General features: G+C 40.0%; 1 long non-coding RNA gene across 1 annotated transcript; it reads left to right on the top strand.

Moving 5' to 3' along the window:
* LOC134759877 (uncharacterized) lies at nt 1-6726 on the top strand. Its single transcript, XR_010136729.1, has 3 exons — nt 1-155; nt 1351-1438; nt 6675-6726. It is a non-coding gene; the product is annotated as an uncharacterized LOC134759877 (long non-coding RNA).
* Nucleotides 6727-17818: the final 11092 nt, after the last annotated feature.

The raw sequence follows: 17818 nt of genomic DNA on the forward strand, positions 1-17818 counted from the left end.
CCACTGTTGTATTCTGTTTCCAGGGCAAGAAAAGATACCACTGTCACCTCATGTGAAATGGTGTTGTTACTAAGAGGAGAGACAGCAGGGCCTTAAGAGCAGCCCCAGCTCTGCTGTGCTTTAAGTTCACAGTCCATTGATCCCAGAAACCCCAGGTTAGTGAGATTTATTTGTGGATGGGCTGCTTAGGACCATCATTTCAGTTTGGAAAAGGACATCCCCAGGGCTCCTCTTTGTGATCTGAGAAGCAATAGCAACATTTAGTTAGGTCTTTTACTAACTTAATATAATTATTTGTCTAAAAAAGGATAGGAATAATACTTTGATATGTAGTATGCTCAGAAATCATGGATCAGTCATTTTAATGGGTTACATATTTAAAGAACCAGATAGAGACTTTTAATGCCAAACATATGCTTTGAACAATTATGCTTTGGAAAAGAGGAGGCAGTAAACATAATGGTTTATATTGTCTCTTTATTGGCTTTGAAATGAATCAATGATGGCGGGGAATTTAGCATATTAGACTATTGCTATTAGTGACATGGGGCTCTAGTACACATAGCTTTCATGGGTGAAGATGGTATTGGTCGTCTCAGTCACCATCTGATGGGAAACATTCACTTATTCTTACAGGCTACGTGATATTGCATGTAGGGAATTAGGTGGCTGGGCTTTAGAAAGACACAGCCTCTGCTTACAATTTACAGTAGTTCCCCATTATCCATGAGGGGTACATTCCAAGGCCCCCGGTGATGCCTGAAACCTCAGATGGTACTGAACCCTCTGTATAATCTTTTTTTCCTATACATACAAACCTACCACAAAACTTAATAGTAAGAGATTAACAATAAAGAATAATAAAACAGAACACTTATAACAATGTATTGTATAACAATATATTGTAATACAATTTTTTGGATGCGGTCTCTCTCTCAAAATGCTATCATATTTTCCAACTGTGGTTGACTACAGGTAACTGGAACCACAAAAAGTGATACAGTGGATAAGAGGGCGACTCCTGTACCAAAGAAAAAAATAGAGTGTTGCAGCTGTAACATAATTGAATGACTGAGTTAGACTGCATAACTGACACACAAAACCACATAAATATAAATGAAGGAATCTCTGGGTGTAATCTGGTGCAAAGGTGACTGTGTTAATCATTAATCCACAAGTTGCTATCCTGAAGTGTGCCAAATGCTTTATGTTTATTTTATCACATAGCTCTATAAAGAAAGGATTTGTAATCCCATTCTACAGAAGTGGAAAGTGAGTCTTAAGACTCAAAAAACTTTAAAAACTACAATGAAGTAACAACTTTTATTAATTTATTTTGTGTCTTTCCAGAATTTCTATGTATTTAGGAATGTGATATGAGTCTATATGTGAATTGAATCCGCCTGAATATTGACGACTTTTATTCCCCCTTTTGCACGTAAGATAGAATATTTTACCTACTATTCTACACTTTGCTTTTCTTAACATATCATGGGATCTTTTTATATAAATGAACAAAGAGTTTCTTCATTCTTTCACACAGTTTCATAGTATTCCTTTATATGATTATGTAATCATTTAATTAAAAACCCTTTTTTGATGGGTGTTTGGATTATTTCTAATATTTTGCTATTACAAACAACAATATGGCTTTTGCTTCCAGTTAAAATATAGAATGCAAAATACCATTATTCGTATGATAACAATAACAAAAAACCCTGATAAAATGAAAATCATACTTTTTTTGTGGCAATTACCAAAGAACAGTGGAGAGGGTAAGCTTTGATGAGCTGAATTACTGGGCGTGATGGTGAGCAGAGAGCCCACAGCTTCTTTCATACTTGAGGGAAAGTACCTGATTTCTGTGTGGGAAGGTGGAGAAGCAGTCCTCTATCAATGAAGAGACTTTGTACCTTTAAGAAAAATCTGCCAAAAGATTTGGAGATGGTTTGGAATTTAGAAGTCCACCAAATGCAAAAATAGTTTGGCTCAACAGTCACCCCCTGTCCCTGATTTTACTGCAAAAGTGGCAGTGGAGGCAAGGCTGGAAAACAGTTAAACAGTTTCATAGTGCTTGAATTTTGGAGCCATGTTAGACGCAAGGTAAGCCAAAATGATATGAAATCTATGTCTCAACCTGCTTCCAGCTCAAACAGTAGTAAAACCAAAGAAACTAGCCATTATACAGTGGCAGGCATAGGAAATTCAGGTTAGGCTGAGGAGCAAAGTAAAATGTCCTTGTTTCCATTAGATATCAGTGGTGCACTCAATTTAGTGAACACTACAGCTCAGTCTCAGCTCAACCTGACTCTTGATGAAATCTGATCAGATTCTCATTCCAGCCACCTGGCAGAGAGAAAAGGACTTGCACTCACTAGAAAAAACAAAAACAAAACACTCTTGGCGAGTCTTTTATATGCAATGTCTAACCTTCAGTAAAAAAATCACAAGACGTGAGGAAATAGGAAAATGAGATCCATAATCAGGAGAAAAAAAAATAGTCAATAGAAGTAGATACGCTACATATTGAAAATAAAAGTATGGGAAAATGTACATATACAATGCAAACAAATTATAGGGAAGCTGGAGTGGCTTTACTGTACAAAATATACTTCAAAACAAGGAAACTACCAGAGTTAAAAAGACATTTCAAATGGTAAAAGGGTCTTTTCATCAAGAAGACATCAATTTTGGCCAGGCGCAGTGGCTCACACCAGTAATCCCAGCACTTTGGGAGGCCTGAGGTCAGGAGTTGGAGAACAGCCTGGCTAACATGGCAAAACCCCGTCTATACTAAAAATACAAAAAATTAGCTGGGCGTGGTGGTGGGCGCCAGTAATCCCAGCTAGACAGGGAGATTCATTTGAACCCAGGGGGCGGAGGTTGCCGTGAGCTGAGATCGCACCATTGCACTCCAGTCTGGGCAACTGGGCGAGACTCCATCTAAAAAAAAAAAAAAAAAAGAAGACATCAATCTTAAATGTGTATTCCCTAAGTAACAGAGATCCCAAATACACAAAGCAATATTAAGAACACCGAAGGGAAAAATGATAAATCCATATTCATAGTTCTAATAACTGAGTAATTGACAGAACATATATATAATAAAAATCAGTAAGGATATAGAAGATCTAAGGAATACTATCAGCTAATTTGATCTCACTTACATTTATAGAACACCAAGTTTAGCAACTGCATAATACACATTGTTTTCAAGTGCACGTGAAATGTTTGTTGAGAAAAGACATGCTGAACTATGAAATGTCTCAATAAATTCCAAGGAATAGAAATCTCACAGAGTATATTCTCTGACTGTTGCAGAATTAAACTAGATATATGAATATCTAGAAAATACCAAACATTTGGAAATTAAATAACAACCCTTGAGTAAAAGAAGGAATTTTGAGACATTTGAAATGTTTAAAATCAATGAAAATGAAAACACAAATATTAAAATTTGGGGTATGTACCTGAAGCAGTGCTAACAGAAATTTTTGCCTTAAATATTAAAAATAAATATTAGAAAAAGAAGAAAAATTTAGAATTGACTATCTACATTTCCACCTTAAGAAGTTTGAAAAAAGAACAAATGAAACTCAATGTACTTACAGAAAGGAAATAACAAATATAAAAAAATCAATTAAGTAGAAGGCAACTAATAGAGAAAATCAAACAAAGCCAAAGTTTAATACTTTGAAAATATTAATAAAACTGAAAAACTCTTTGTCTTAGCTTGGGCTGCCATAACAAAATACCATAGACTGGGTAGCTTAAACAACGGAAACTTATTTTGTCATGGTTCTGGAGGCTGGAAGTCCAAGATCAGGATGCCAGTATGCTTGGGTTCTGGTGAGGGCTTTCTTCCTGGCTTGCAGATGGTAGCCTTCTTGCTGTGTGCTCACATGGCAGAGAGAGAGAGAGAGAGGTGCAAGCTCTCTGGTGTCTCTTTTTATAAGGGCGCTCATCCCATCATGAGGGCCACACCCTCATAACCTCATCTCAACCTAGCTATCTCCCAAAGGCTCAGTCTCCAAACACCATCACACTGCACAGTAGTGCTTTGATGTATGATTGTTGGAGGGACACAATTCTGTCCATAACATTCCAAGCAACAGTAATTAAGGAAAAAAGAGAAAAAACATAAACCATGTCATTAGGAATGAAAGAGGGGAAATCACAACAGACCCTACAGACACTAAAAAATTTAATAATAAAATGTGGGAACAATTTTCTTCCAATAAATTCAACAACTTGATTGAAGTGGACAAATTTAAATTCCTTGAAAAATACAACTTATCAAAATGGGCACAAACAGAAATGAAAAAATGTATCTATTAAGAAAATTGAATTTGTAACAAAAACCTTTCCCACAAATAAAACTCCAGGCCCAGATAGCTTCACTGGTGAATTCTGCTAACATTTAAGTAATAAATAATACAAATTGTACTCTAATTATTTGTCATGTACATATGTCATTATATATTTATGCAAGTACTTCTGGAGGATAATGTCCTCAAACTAGATTTGATGGGTCAAAATGTATGTGCATTTGTTATTTTGATAGATATAGCCAAATTACCTTCCATGGAGATTGAACCAATTTACATTCCGTCAGCAATGAGAAGACCTGTTTTTCTACACCTTTGCCAACAGATTTATACTAGTTTAAAAAATTAAACCAGTTTAAAATTTTCACTGATAGTTATTAAACACGTTGATGTGAAATGAGTGATAGAGCATTCTTCTCAATGACCAATTACTAGAGCTTTTATTTTCAGAAAATGTGTGTCTTCTTATTTCTTTGATTTTTCTCACTGACCAATTACTAGAGCTTTTATTTTCAGAAAATGTGTGTCTTCTTATTATTCCTTAATATATTTTGTTTTTTTCCTTGTTAATTACTGGAACAAAAATTTAAATTAAGGTGGCATAACAGGGTGGATGTGTGAGGTCCTTGGAAAGAAGTATGTGGGGAAGTTTCTTGAGCCCTGCATTAGAGATCAGTACCAATCTCTTCCTCCAGAAGATGTTTTATGAAACCTTCTAACAAGTAGAAAAGCTGTAGTTTTGAGTTTTATTTCACCTATAGGAATATTAAGAAATAGTAATAGAGAAGAAGGAAAGAAGAGAGAGAAAGATGTACTTCATAACCATCTTCTCAATACTCACGAAAAACTTTTTTTTTTTTTTTCTGAGACAGAGTCTCACTCTGTCGCCCAGGCTGGAGTGCAGTTGTGCTATCTCGGCTCACTGCAACCTCCGCCTCCTGGGTTCAAGCGATTCTTATGCCTCAGCCTCCTGAGTAGCTGGAATTACAGGTGTGTGCCACCACGCCTGGCTAATTTTTTTGTATTTTTAGTAGACATGGGGTTTCAGCATGTTGGCCAGGCTGGTCTCAAACTCCTGACCACAGGTGATCCGCCCGCCTTGGCCTCCCAAACGGCATGAGCCACCGCACCTGGCCAGGAAAAACTGTTAAAGACTATATGTATGTCTTTAATTTAAAGAGATTTGGAAACCGAGTTAGAAGATTCATTTAGGTGACTTCGACTTCCTGCAACATGTCAGTAGGACCTGTCCAAGAAGTTTCTCTTCCCACATTAAATATGATAATTCTCAATAAAATATCACATAAAAACCTTGATAAATAACCAAGTAAAAGAAATAAAGAAAGGTAGGTCTCAAAGTGCCAGAAATAAAGATAGAACTCAAGGTTGGCACTGTTGAGTAGAGAGTGGCTCTATGGTGGCCAACAGGAGAATGAGTCTGAATGCAGCACATAGAGGCCCAGGCTGATGCTAACTTCTTCCTAGCAGGATTTATTTTTGCTTCTGGAAGGCAGTTGGGGTAGGGAAAGTACTATTAATCCAGCCAAAGATTAAGCGAATTCAAAGCTTGGCTTTAGTCTTGGCGAGCGTCAGCTGATTTCCAGGTGAGTCCTTCTCCCAGCTATCCCTTTCAAGGTCTGAACTGAAAGCCTGGGGTATCTATTTAGGATTTTTGTTTGCTTGTTTATTCCTTGTTTCTCAAATCGGCAACTGTCTTATCCCTCTGCTTTTTCTTTCTCTCTGGGATCTTCAAGCCCTTGCTACTTTGGCAGCCCTCTGATGCTTTCAAACAGATGTTTTGTCTATATTGCTCAACTTCTCTTTTTCTCAACAGTAGCATTTGTTTTGGATAAACTAACTCACCATTATTTCAACCAGAAACAACCTGCTTGATTACTTAAAATTATATAGTAGATAATGTTAAAAATTCTTATTTTACTTACTGTTTTTAAATTTCCCTTATAAATGATATTTTTATTATTTTAGATGGCCTGTTATGTGAAACTTATTTAGGATAGACTTTTAAGTTTTTATTCATTCATGGGTATAAGTTTTCATTTATTGAGTTGTGAGCTTTAATAGAAGTAATTACTATTTTGATAAAATGTATGTATGTTCAGCTTTTAATAATAGGACTTTTGAGCATCATTTTTATCCAGTGGTTATGTTACTAGCAACAATAAGCCACTACTTTTGTTGAAACAATAAAACTTATTTTCATTTCTGAAATACAAATTATTACTGATTCTTACACAATGTCAAAAATGTTCTAGGCTATTCTGCTTTTGTTTAGACTATCAAGAGATACACTAGGCTATAATTCACTGTTTATTTTTTCTCCTACAGATTCTGAAGATTGCTGTTTTTGATATTCAAAAGGAACATTAAAAATTATCCCAAGTCTGTTTCCTATTTCTGAGGTTTAATTTTTAATATTTTATTATAGGTTTCTGAATTTATAACTATAAAATATTGCTCCCTTACTACTCACAGAAGAATGACAACTTATTAATCATTAGTCAAAAGTAACAATTACATAATTTGAGGATAACGTTAGCCTGGTGATTCTCTAAAGTGTGTGGGGCTGCCCGACATGTAGCAGCCACGCTGTCCTGTGAGATGGGGGCTAAGCTTGCAGGGACACCTGCGGGGGCATCTCAGGTGTCTCGGGCTCTCCCTGGAGGCCCGTTTGTCAATGGGCTCTATGATATCTTAGGACAATTAGCTGGATCTATGAGTTTATGATAGCATTCACCATACATTATTAATTCTGTTTACTTCTTTCTTATTGTAGTCTCTATCATATTATTTCCAACTAGTATGGAAGCAATTTGATAATTCCGCAAGTAGCATGGCTATACCTGCAGCTAAAAAAAACTATTTACTGATGAAATACTTCAATACAAAGAACATTTCTTTTAAGAGTAAATTAATTCTCATTTATAATTTTTGAAATAGGTAATATATAATCAGCAAAAATTAAGAAACTACAGAATTAGGGCCGGGCGTGATGGCTCACGCCTGTAATCCCAGCACTTTGGGAGGCTGAGTCAGGCAGATCACCTGAGGTCAGGAGTTCAGGCCCAGCCTGGCCAACATGGCGAAACCCCATGTTTCTACTAAAAATACAAAAAACTAGCTGGGCGTGGTGGCACACGCCTGTATTCCCAGCTACTCAGGAGGCTGAGGCATGAGAATCATTTGAACCTAGGAAGTGGAGGTTGCAGTGAGCAGATATGGTGCTGCAGCCTGGGCAGCAGAGCGAGACTCCGTCTCAAAAAAGAAGAAGAAGAAGAAAAAAAGAAACTACAGAATTAGACAGAATAAAAACTAAAAGAATAAAAAGTAAAAGTCATCCCTGTTCCCTCCCCATGAACAGTTTGGTGTATGATTGTTCATTCTTTCTTCTGTACACACACACACACACACACACACACACACACACGCGGAGGTTTGTGGCCACAGCCCATGTTGCTCAGCTCTGTCAGTGCGCAGAGATCTACCTTGTTCTGTTTCATAGCTCCACTATAATTTATTTAACCTTTCCCCTATTAACTGTGAGAAAATTCTGATGATGGAAACAGGGCAGACAAGGCTTCACTGAGGGGCATGAATGAAAGGACATTAGTGATGTTGCCCGGAGACAGCCTGACTAGTGCACCCCACAGCGAAACTCTCAAAGTTTTTGAACAATACAAAAAACCAAAACTCACTGTTCTCACGATGTTCATGTTTTCCCCTCTGCCTTCCCTTCCCTTTCTTTCATAAATTCTGTCTTTGCTCCCCTCCCCCATTTACAACAGTTTAACATCTGTTCTTTACATAAATGAGTAAATGTTTTCCAAATACTAACTAATGCTTCTGGGTTATTCTTTAACAATGGATATATATGTCATTTCCATTTTTATACTATTATACATAATTTTGCAAAATCATCCTTATTTTTTTTTTGCACTTGAATATTTCTGCAGGGTAAATTCCTAAAAGTGGGATTACTGCATCAAAAAGGATCCCTGTTTACAATTTTGGTAAGTCCTGTGGGAATGAATTTCTGGTGCTAGATGAGGAGACAGATGGCAGCCAGGTGGGGCAGACGCACCTACACCAGGCAGGAGGCCTTTGGGGTCCTCCCTGTCATATGCAGGTGGCTTTCCGCCTTGCCCTGTGCGCTCTCCTGAGTCTGTGTGTTTGAGGGAGAACCTAAGAGAGCACTTGGGAAGAGCCCCGGAGGGCAGCCGGGGCTTGCTGCCTCACCCTTTCGGTTTCACATCCCAGAATCAGTAAGGCAGGAATTTGAGGCTGCTTCTTTCCTTAGCAACTCAGTGACCTTAGGCAGAACAGTTCAGCCTTCTGAGTGTCCTTCCTCTTCTGTAAGGGGAGCGTAAACCGTCCTCCGTGCAGAAGGTGTACTGTGCCTGGCACAGCACTGGGGCATTGGGATCTCCAAATTAAAGGCTCACTCTGCGGGATGGAGGCAGCCACAGCTGGAAGAAGGAACATTTGGGGCCAGAAGTCCCCTTACCTCCGTCCTCAGAGAGAAGATGGGAATAATGACCCTCGCTGAAATGATTGCTCTCTGGCCAGCTTGCCTCGCATCCACATCCAAATCTGGGAGGCACAGAGCACATCAGGACACCGGGTTCTGTCAGTGTAATGGGCGTGGCTCCTGACCTTCTGTCTGTATCAGAGAAGATAAGGGAGAACATTTGAAAGAAAGGAGAAAGAAGATAGCCACTGAAGAACAGAGCAAAGGAGCCAGCAGAAAAAGACGAGGGCTGTAGCCCCACAGGAAGCAGAAACCGGTAGGCTAAGTAGGATACACACAAAGAAAAGTAGATCCGGAGAGGCATTTCCCCGAGGACTTTCATGTGGTTTCTCGTGAGGAGAAGCTGACTGCAGGGTGTTTGAAAGAGCGACTTATCGTTCTTTCGATCTCTAACGGCTGGATATCTAAGGGCCCGTCCGATGCCTAGAGATGGAGGCTGGAGAAGTCCTCGCTGGGGAGATGCGCAGGGCAGGCAGGGAGGGCAGCAGCTGGTGACACGGTGGCCCTCCCAGGGCGGGGACTGCCTGACCCCTCCACCCCCATCCCCGCGTGGAACAGGTTGCTGAAAAACAAACTCATGTTTTGAGTCCATAGGGCTGAAAAGGGTCTGTCTACAGTGATTACACACCAATGGCTGAATGCAGCACACATTTCACAGCCGCAGGTGCAGAGTGGAACTGTTTCAGAGAGGCACAGCTATTTCCACGGGCCGCTCGAAATGGCAAGTGTCTGGGAGCGTTTCTGAAGACCAGCATGAGATAAGGATGACCTGAGGGACTTATCAAAATGCAGATTCTGGAGCCCATCCCGGGCTGACTGAATTCGACCTTCTGAAGGTGGGCGCTGGGATGGACATTTTAAGCAACCCCACCGGGTAATTCTTAGGCACACTGAAATGGGACCATTTTGCTGCTCCGTGCAACCTGGACTAAGCCTGGCTGATTAAAAATCAACCCCTGGCTGGGCGTGGTGGCTCACGCCTGTAATCCCAACACTTTGGGAATCCAAGGCAGGTGGATCACCAGAGGTCAGGAGTTCGAGACCAGCCTGGCCAAGATGGTGAAACACTGTCTCTACTAAAAATATAAAAAATTAGCCGGGCGTGGTGTTGGGCGCCTGTAATCCCAGCTACTCCGGAGGCTGAGGCAGGAGAGTCGCTTGAACCCAGGAGGTGGAAGTTTTGATGAGCCAAGGTTGTGCCATTGCACTCCAGCCTGGGGAACAAGAGTAAAACTCTGTCTCAAAAAATAAAATAAAATAAAATAATAAAACAAAACAAAACAAAACAAAATAAAAAAATAAAAAATAAATCAACTCCTAGGTTTGTCAAAAATACAGATTTCTGGCCTGGCGCGGTGGCTCACGCCTGTAATCCCAGCACTTTGGGAGGCCGAGGCGGGAGGATCATGAGGTCAGGAGATCAAGACCATCCTGGCTAATGTGGTGAAACGCCGTCTCTACTAAAAATACAAAAAATTAGCCGGGTGTGGTGGCGGGTGCCTGTAGTCCCAACTACTCGGGAGGCTGAGGCAGGAGAATGGTGTGAACCCGGGAGGCAGAGCTTGCAGTGAGCCGAGATCGTCCCACTGCACTGCAGCCTGAGTGACAGAGCGAGACTCCATCTAAAAAATAAAAATAAAAATAAAAAATAAAAATAAAAATACAGATTTCTGGGTTGTGGGACCAGAAGTTCTGATCCAGTAAATTTGGGAAGCCATGGGCTATGGTCTGTAATTATTTGGTTCTTATGATCTTATAGCTGGACTTAGCATTTGTTATGGATTGAATGTTTGTATTCCCCCTGAAATTCCTGTGTTGAAATCCTAACCCCCAATTAGGAGGTGGGGTCTTGCGGAGGTGATTAAGGGGAATAGAATTAGTGCCCTAATGAAAGAGATCCCAGAGAGCCCCCTTGCCCCTTCAGCCACAGGAGGGCACAGTGAGAAGGCCGTGTCTGTGAACTAGGAGGCAGCCCTCACCAGACATGAAATCTGGTGATGTCTGATTTTGGACTTTCAGCCTCCAGAATGGTGAAAAATAAATTTCTGTGGTTTATAAGCCACCCAGTCTATGGTATTCTCTTATAGCGGCCTGAACTGATTAGGACAGCACTATTTTGACGAACGTACTTCTGGGGAAACTAAAGATCTTGATCCCATTGACATTAGCTCCAACTGAAGGGTGTCTGTCTTCAGCATGTAGAAATGTGGTGTATGGGGAGGAAACACAAAGTGTTAAATTTCAAATTCCACACCTCTTTTAAGGAGGTTAGAGCCTGTGGCACACTTTCAGCCAAGAGCCTCTCTCTGATATTAATTCTGAACTTAAATAGTAATTTTTGACAAGTGCCAGGCATACCCCTTCATGAGCAGAGTCTAGAAGACCACTCACAGGTCTCTCTTTGGGCTGAAGTTCAGCCAGAAACAGTCAGTTCCCCTCTGGATTTATGCCTTCTCTTTAGTGAACATTGAAGAGTTGAATAGATACTGGCTACCATTCAGAAGAGACTGTTTCATGTTGTATTAATATATTTCAAATAGAAAACTAATGTCTAAGTTAATAAGAGATGAATAAAAGTAAATAGTATACAAAGAAATAATTATTTACAACTTACTGCTAACCACAATTTAAAATACCACATTAATCCTGAATCTGTAAACTTAAAAGTTAGGTTAGGAAAAAGCTAGAAATCAGTCATACCTAGAAATAATTTAGGTTGACAGGCACCTTCACATTTCTGAGGCTGATTAATGATAGAGTCTCTGCTGTCTGTAATATTATCTTTAAAGAGATTCTTGGCTGTAGTTTCACAGTTAATTTAATTCCTCATCTTGGTGAGATTTTCCCACTGCACTCTGCCATCTGAATGGTTTCAAGGCCTTCTGTTACTTCACCAACTTTTTCCCTATTAAAATGGCCTGAAAAGGCCTTGGCCAGCCTGCCCTGTTCTTCCATCAGCATTCACCTAAGTACTCCTCATGGGTGGGAGAAACCATGGCAACAGCAGTTCTGGCGCATAGGGAGGTTATTCACAGGGCTTCAGAAAGCTACCGGCAGGTCCCTCACAGTAAGGAAGCCAGTGAGCCTTCTTCCCTTCCCAACAGCCATGCCACAAAGTTAGAAAAAAAAGGATTGGTATTTCAGATGCCGATTAGTTCAACATCCACTTATTGGTGCTTAGTATGTGAAGGATCATGTTGAGGCAGGAGCAAAGGGAATGAGATCAGCTCTTCTCTGTTCAGGAGCCCCTGCCCTAGTAGAGAAGCAGAGAGGACTTAACAAAGCAGAAACACCCTCAGAGCACCCTGGGGAGGAGGGTCAGAAGGGATGATGCTGCCTGGGGGGAGGCAGGAGAATCCTCAAGAAGAAGACTTTGAGCTGGTCTAGAAGGACAGGGTGGAGGAGGGGACAGGCAGGCAGGCCATTCCAGGTAGAAGAGAGCTTGTGTAATGCCCAGAGGTGGGGATAAGAAAATGACCCTTGAGAAACAGCAAGTGCCCTCGGGAAGGTTGAAAATGGAGAGCATGGAGACTCCCCATCACTCTCTCACAGACTGAGAGATTAACTGGAAAACTAAGGCTGGAGTGTGGTTGGAGGGGTTGGGAAGCCAGTGACCCAAAACACAGATGGGTGTCAACAAAAACAAAACAAACTCAAAGACAAACCAGGAAAAGCTTTCTGTCTCCAGTCTAAGAGTCAGTAAAGGGGAAGCCTAGCAAGACATAAAAATTTTAGGCCGGGTGCGCTGGCTCACCCCTGTAATCCCAGAACTTTGGGAGGCCGAGGCGGGTGGATCACTAGGTCAGGAGATCAAGACCATCCTGGCCAACATGGTGAAACCCCGTCTCTAAAAATACAAAAAATTAGCCAGGCGTGGTGGCACGTGCCTGTAGTCCCAGCTTTTCAGGAGGCTGAGGCAGGAGAATTGCTTGAACTCAGGAGGCAGAGGTTGCAGTGAGCCAAGATCATGCCATTGCACTCCAGCCTGGAGACAGAGCAAGACTGAATCTCAAAAAAAAAAAAAAAAATTTTTTTAGACAATAACCAGTCTACTTCAGCCAAATACCAGAGAAAAAACTGTGTCCCTGCTACCACTCACTCATGCCAGCAAAGGCCAAACAGGTTGCCCAGGCTTCTGCCCTAGCAAGGCTGTAATAGGGTGCCCCAACATCCCCACTGGGACAGTGTCAGAAAAAGCAAAGTAGGGAGCTTGGACTTTTGTCCCAGCAGGTAACAAGACCCTCCTGCCACATGATGTTAGTGGTGGCCATGTTGGGAATCTGGACCCCATCCCACCTAGCAGTAATGAGGCACCACTGCCTCTCCCCCAGGTGGTGTCAAAGAAGGTCTAGTCGAGAGTCAGGACTTTCATCATTGCCTACTAGAAATGAGGCCACCCCCACCATGGTGTTGGTGGAGATTACACTGAGAGCTGGAACTGCCAACCCTGCCCTACAAGGAGCATCTCCTCACCTTGGGTGTCAATGGAGGTCAAATGGAAAACCTGGACTTCTACCTCCACCTGACAGCATGAGGTGGCACCCATTCCCTTCTGGAGGGGCGATAGAGAAAGCCAGTTAAAACAGAGATTTTAAAGGAGATCCAGAGTCTTATGACATAACACCCAGCATGTCCAGGTTTTTTTTGTTGTTGTTATTTTGAGGCGGAGTTTCGCTGTTGTCGCCCAGGCTGGAGTGCAGTGGTACAATCTCGACTCGCTGCAACCTCCGCCTCCTGGGTTCAAGCAATTCTCCCGCCTCAGCCTATCGAGTCGCTGGGATTACAGGTGCCCACGACCACAACCCGCTGATTTTTTGTATTTTTTTTTAGTAGAGATGGGGTTTCACCATGTTGGCCAGGCTGGTCTCAAACTCCTGACTTCGGGCAATCCACCCGCCTCAGCCTCCCAAAGTTCTGGGATTACAGGTGTGAGCCACCACGCCTGGCCAGACTGTCCAGGTTTCAACTGAAAATCCCTTGTCATACCAAGAACCAAGACCTCAACCTGAATGAACAAAACAATACCAAGATGGCAATCCCTGCCATCTTGTTAGAATAATCTGACAAAGATCTTAAGGCAGTCATGATAAAAAGGCTTCAATGAACAAATACAAACATGTTTGAAACAGAAATAGAAAATGTCAGTGAAGAAATAGATGATATAGAGAAGAACCAAATGGAAATTCTAGAACCGTAAAATACAATAACTAAAATAAAAATACAAAAACTAAAAATAGAAAGAATTAGTGGACCAAAACAATAGAAACTACTCAATCTAAACAACAGAGAGAATAGAGACTGAAAAAAAAAAAATGAGCAGAATTCTGGGGACCTGAGTTACTATAACAAAAGCCTTGACATTTGAGCCATCAGAATCCCAGAAGTTGAAGAGAAAGAGGGCAGGACTGAAAAAAGTACTTGAAAAAATAATGGCTGAAAACTTTCCAAATTTTGTAAGAGATCTATATCCACAAATTCAAGAAGTGAACGCTAAACAAAATAAACCCAAAGAAATCATGCCAAGACACATCATAATTAAATTCTGGAAAACTGAAAACAAAGGAACAATCTTAAAAGTAGCTAGAGAAAAACATTATCTATAGGGAAAAATCATTCAAATTTCTCATTAGAAATTATGGAGGCCAGGCTGGGTGTGGTGGCTGATGCCTGTAATCCCAGCACTTTGGGAGGCTGAGGCAGGCAGATCGCTTGAGGCCAGGAGTTTGAGATCAGCCTGGCCAACAGGCGAAATCAGGGCTCTACTAAAAATACAAAAAAAAAAAAAAAAAAAAAATTAGCCAGTGGTGGTGTCGTGCGCCTGTAATCCAAGCTACTCAGAAAGCTGAGGTGGGAAGATCGCTTGAGCCCAGGAGGTGGAGGTTGCAGTGAGCTGAGATTGCACCACTGCAAGAAATCATGGAGGCCGTGGCACAATATTTTTCGGGTCAACTCAAAATTCTATTCCAGGCAAAAATATCTTTCATGAGTGAGGAGGTAATAAAAACTTTCTCAAATAAAAGAAAGCAAAAAATTTGTCACCAAGAGACCAATCATAAAACAATAGCCAACAGAAGTTCTATATTCAGAAAGGAAATGATAAAAGAAGGAATCTTAGAACATCAGAAAGAACATGGTAAGCAACAATATGGGTAAATACAATAGATTTTCCTTCTTCTCTTGTGTTTTCTAAATTATATTTAGCAGTTGAAAGAAACATTATAACACTGACTGATGTGGTTCTAAATATATGTAGAGGAAACATCTAAGGCAGTTATAAATGGAGAAGGGTTAAGGGACATAATGGGAAGTAAGGTTTCTCTATGTCACTCAAACTGGTAAAGTGATGACATTAGGAGATTGTGATAAGTTGTGTAAATACAATATAATACCTAGGGCAACCACTAAAAATGCTACAGAAAGATACAAAAATAATAGATACATAAAAATAGAACTCTAAAAAACATTTAAGCAAACTACAGAAAGGGATGAGGGAAAGAAAACAGAAATAAAAAACAGACATAACAAACAGAAAACAAAAAATAAAATGGCAGATCTAAGCCTTAAAGCATCAACAATTACATTAAATATAATTGGTCTAAATACACCCAATAAAAGACAGATTAACAAAATGGACTAAAACACATTACTGAACTATGTGCTGTCTATAAGAAACTCAATTCAAATTTAATGATATAAGCAGGTCAAAAGCAAAAGGATGGAAAAAGGTATATCATGTAGACTTCAGAGCAAAGAAAATTATGAGCCAGAGAGAGATGTCATATAATGCTAAAAGTGTCAATTCACTAAGAAGACATAGCAATCCTGAATGTGTATGCACCAAATAACGAAGCTGAAAAATAAGTGATGCAAAAACTGATGAAACTGAAAGGAGAAATAGACATATCCACAAATATAGATGAATACTTGAACACCCCCTCTCAACAACTGATAGAAAAACTAGGCAGAAAACCAGCAAGGACATAAAAGAACTCAACGACACCATCAACCAACAGGCTCTAGTTGGGATTTACCAAGCACTTCACCCAACAACACTGAAATATACATTCTTTTCTAGTCCAACGAATGTGTACCAAAATAGACCACATTTTATTTAAAAATATCACACCTGTTTTGATCAGGTGTGATAAGAAATGCAGGCATGGAAATGACTGTCATGAAGGAAGAGGTTTTTACTCACAGTGCTCTAGAAATGGGGGCAAACACACCATGCAGAGCCACACAGAAAAGTACCAGAGTCAGTCAGGAGGCAGAGGGGGTCAGGGGGAAATGTGGGCAACAGCCATTAATGTGGTTTCTCTGGGAAAGGCAAGGCAGAGTAAACAGGTTTAGCAGACTTGGGATCGGCTAGTGTGAAAATTTCAGGGGGCTCTGAGGCATAGGGGCTATCCCCATTGGTCTGATACCTGGCCCTGGACTGATTAGGGCCGGTAGACAGTGGCCTAGAATGTGAAATCTCTGTGAGCGACTGATGAAAGGGGTGGTTAGGGTCTAGGTTTGGATTGGTTGGTTTGCATATGATTGGTGCACTCACAGGGAGTTATTTGCCATCTCTAGGAATTAGCTGGCTCTGGGAGGGACAGTCTCCCCAAGGTTAGTAAGGCCACGAACATTATTCTGATATCAAAACATGAGTAAAAAGACATGCTTAATACATAAGCCATAAAACAAACCTCAATACATTTCAAAGAATAAAATAATAGTGTGTTCTCTGGCCATAATAAAATCAAACTAGAAATAAATAGCAGAAAGATAATAGGAAAATTTCCAAACACTTGGAAACTAAAACACACTTCTAAATACAATGTACCAAATGAAATTTAAAAATAAAACATATTAAAATTTGTTAGCATAGCTAAAGGAGTGCTGATAGGGAAATGTATATCACTGCATACTGTAGGAAAGACGAAAAGACTGAGATCTAAGTTCCTACTCGAAGAACCTAGAAAAAGAAGAGCAAAATAAACCAAAAGCAAGAAGGAAGAAAATAATAAAGATAAGAGCAGAAATCAATTATCCTGAAAACAGAAAAAGAAAAGAGGATATTAATGAAACAAAGAGTTGGTTCTTTGAAAAGATCAACAAAATTTAAAATTTACAAACCTCTAGGAAGGCTGACAAAGGAAAAAAAGAGAGAAGACATAAATTACCAATATCAGGAATGAAACAGGATATATCGCTACAGACCCTGTGGACATCAACGCAATAATAAGGGAATCTTGTGAGCAATTCTACACATACACTTTGCAACTTAGACAAAATGGACCATTTCCTCAAAACCCACAAACTACCATAGCTCAACCAATATAACATAGATGATAATGAGCTGTATAACTATTAAGGAAGTTTAATTTATATTTAAAAATCTCTCAGAAAAGAATTGTTCAAGGCTCAGATAGTTTCATTGGAGAATTCTACTAAATGTTTGAAGAAGGATTACCACCAATTCTACATTTTTTCCAGAAAATAAAAAAAGAGGGAACACTTCCCAGTACATTTTGTGACTCCAGTGTCATACTGATCCTAAAACCAGAGGAGTACAGCACACAAAAAAGAAAACTACAGACTAATATCCTCCATTAATATAGACGCAAAAATTCTTAATAAAATAGTAACAAATGGAGTTTGGCACTATATAAAGAGAATTACACACCACGATAAAGTGAGGTTCATTCCAGGGATGCAAGGCTGGTTTAATGCTGAAACAATAGTCAATATAATCTACCGTATTAACAGGCTAAAGAAGAAAAATCATATGATTAATCAATTCATGGAAAAATTTTTTTTTGGTCAAAATTCAAAATGCATTCATGATTTTAACAACTCTCAGAAGAATGAGAATAGAGATGAACTTCCTGAATTTGATAAAGAGCATCTACAGAAAAACCTGTAGTTAAGATTATACTTAATGGTGAAAGATTGAGTC

The sequence above is a fragment of the Pongo abelii genome, chromosome 14 (assembly GCF_028885655.2).
Source record: "Pongo abelii isolate AG06213 chromosome 14, NHGRI_mPonAbe1-v2.0_pri, whole genome shotgun sequence".
Lineage (NCBI taxonomy): Eukaryota > Metazoa > Chordata > Mammalia > Primates > Hominidae > Pongo > Pongo abelii.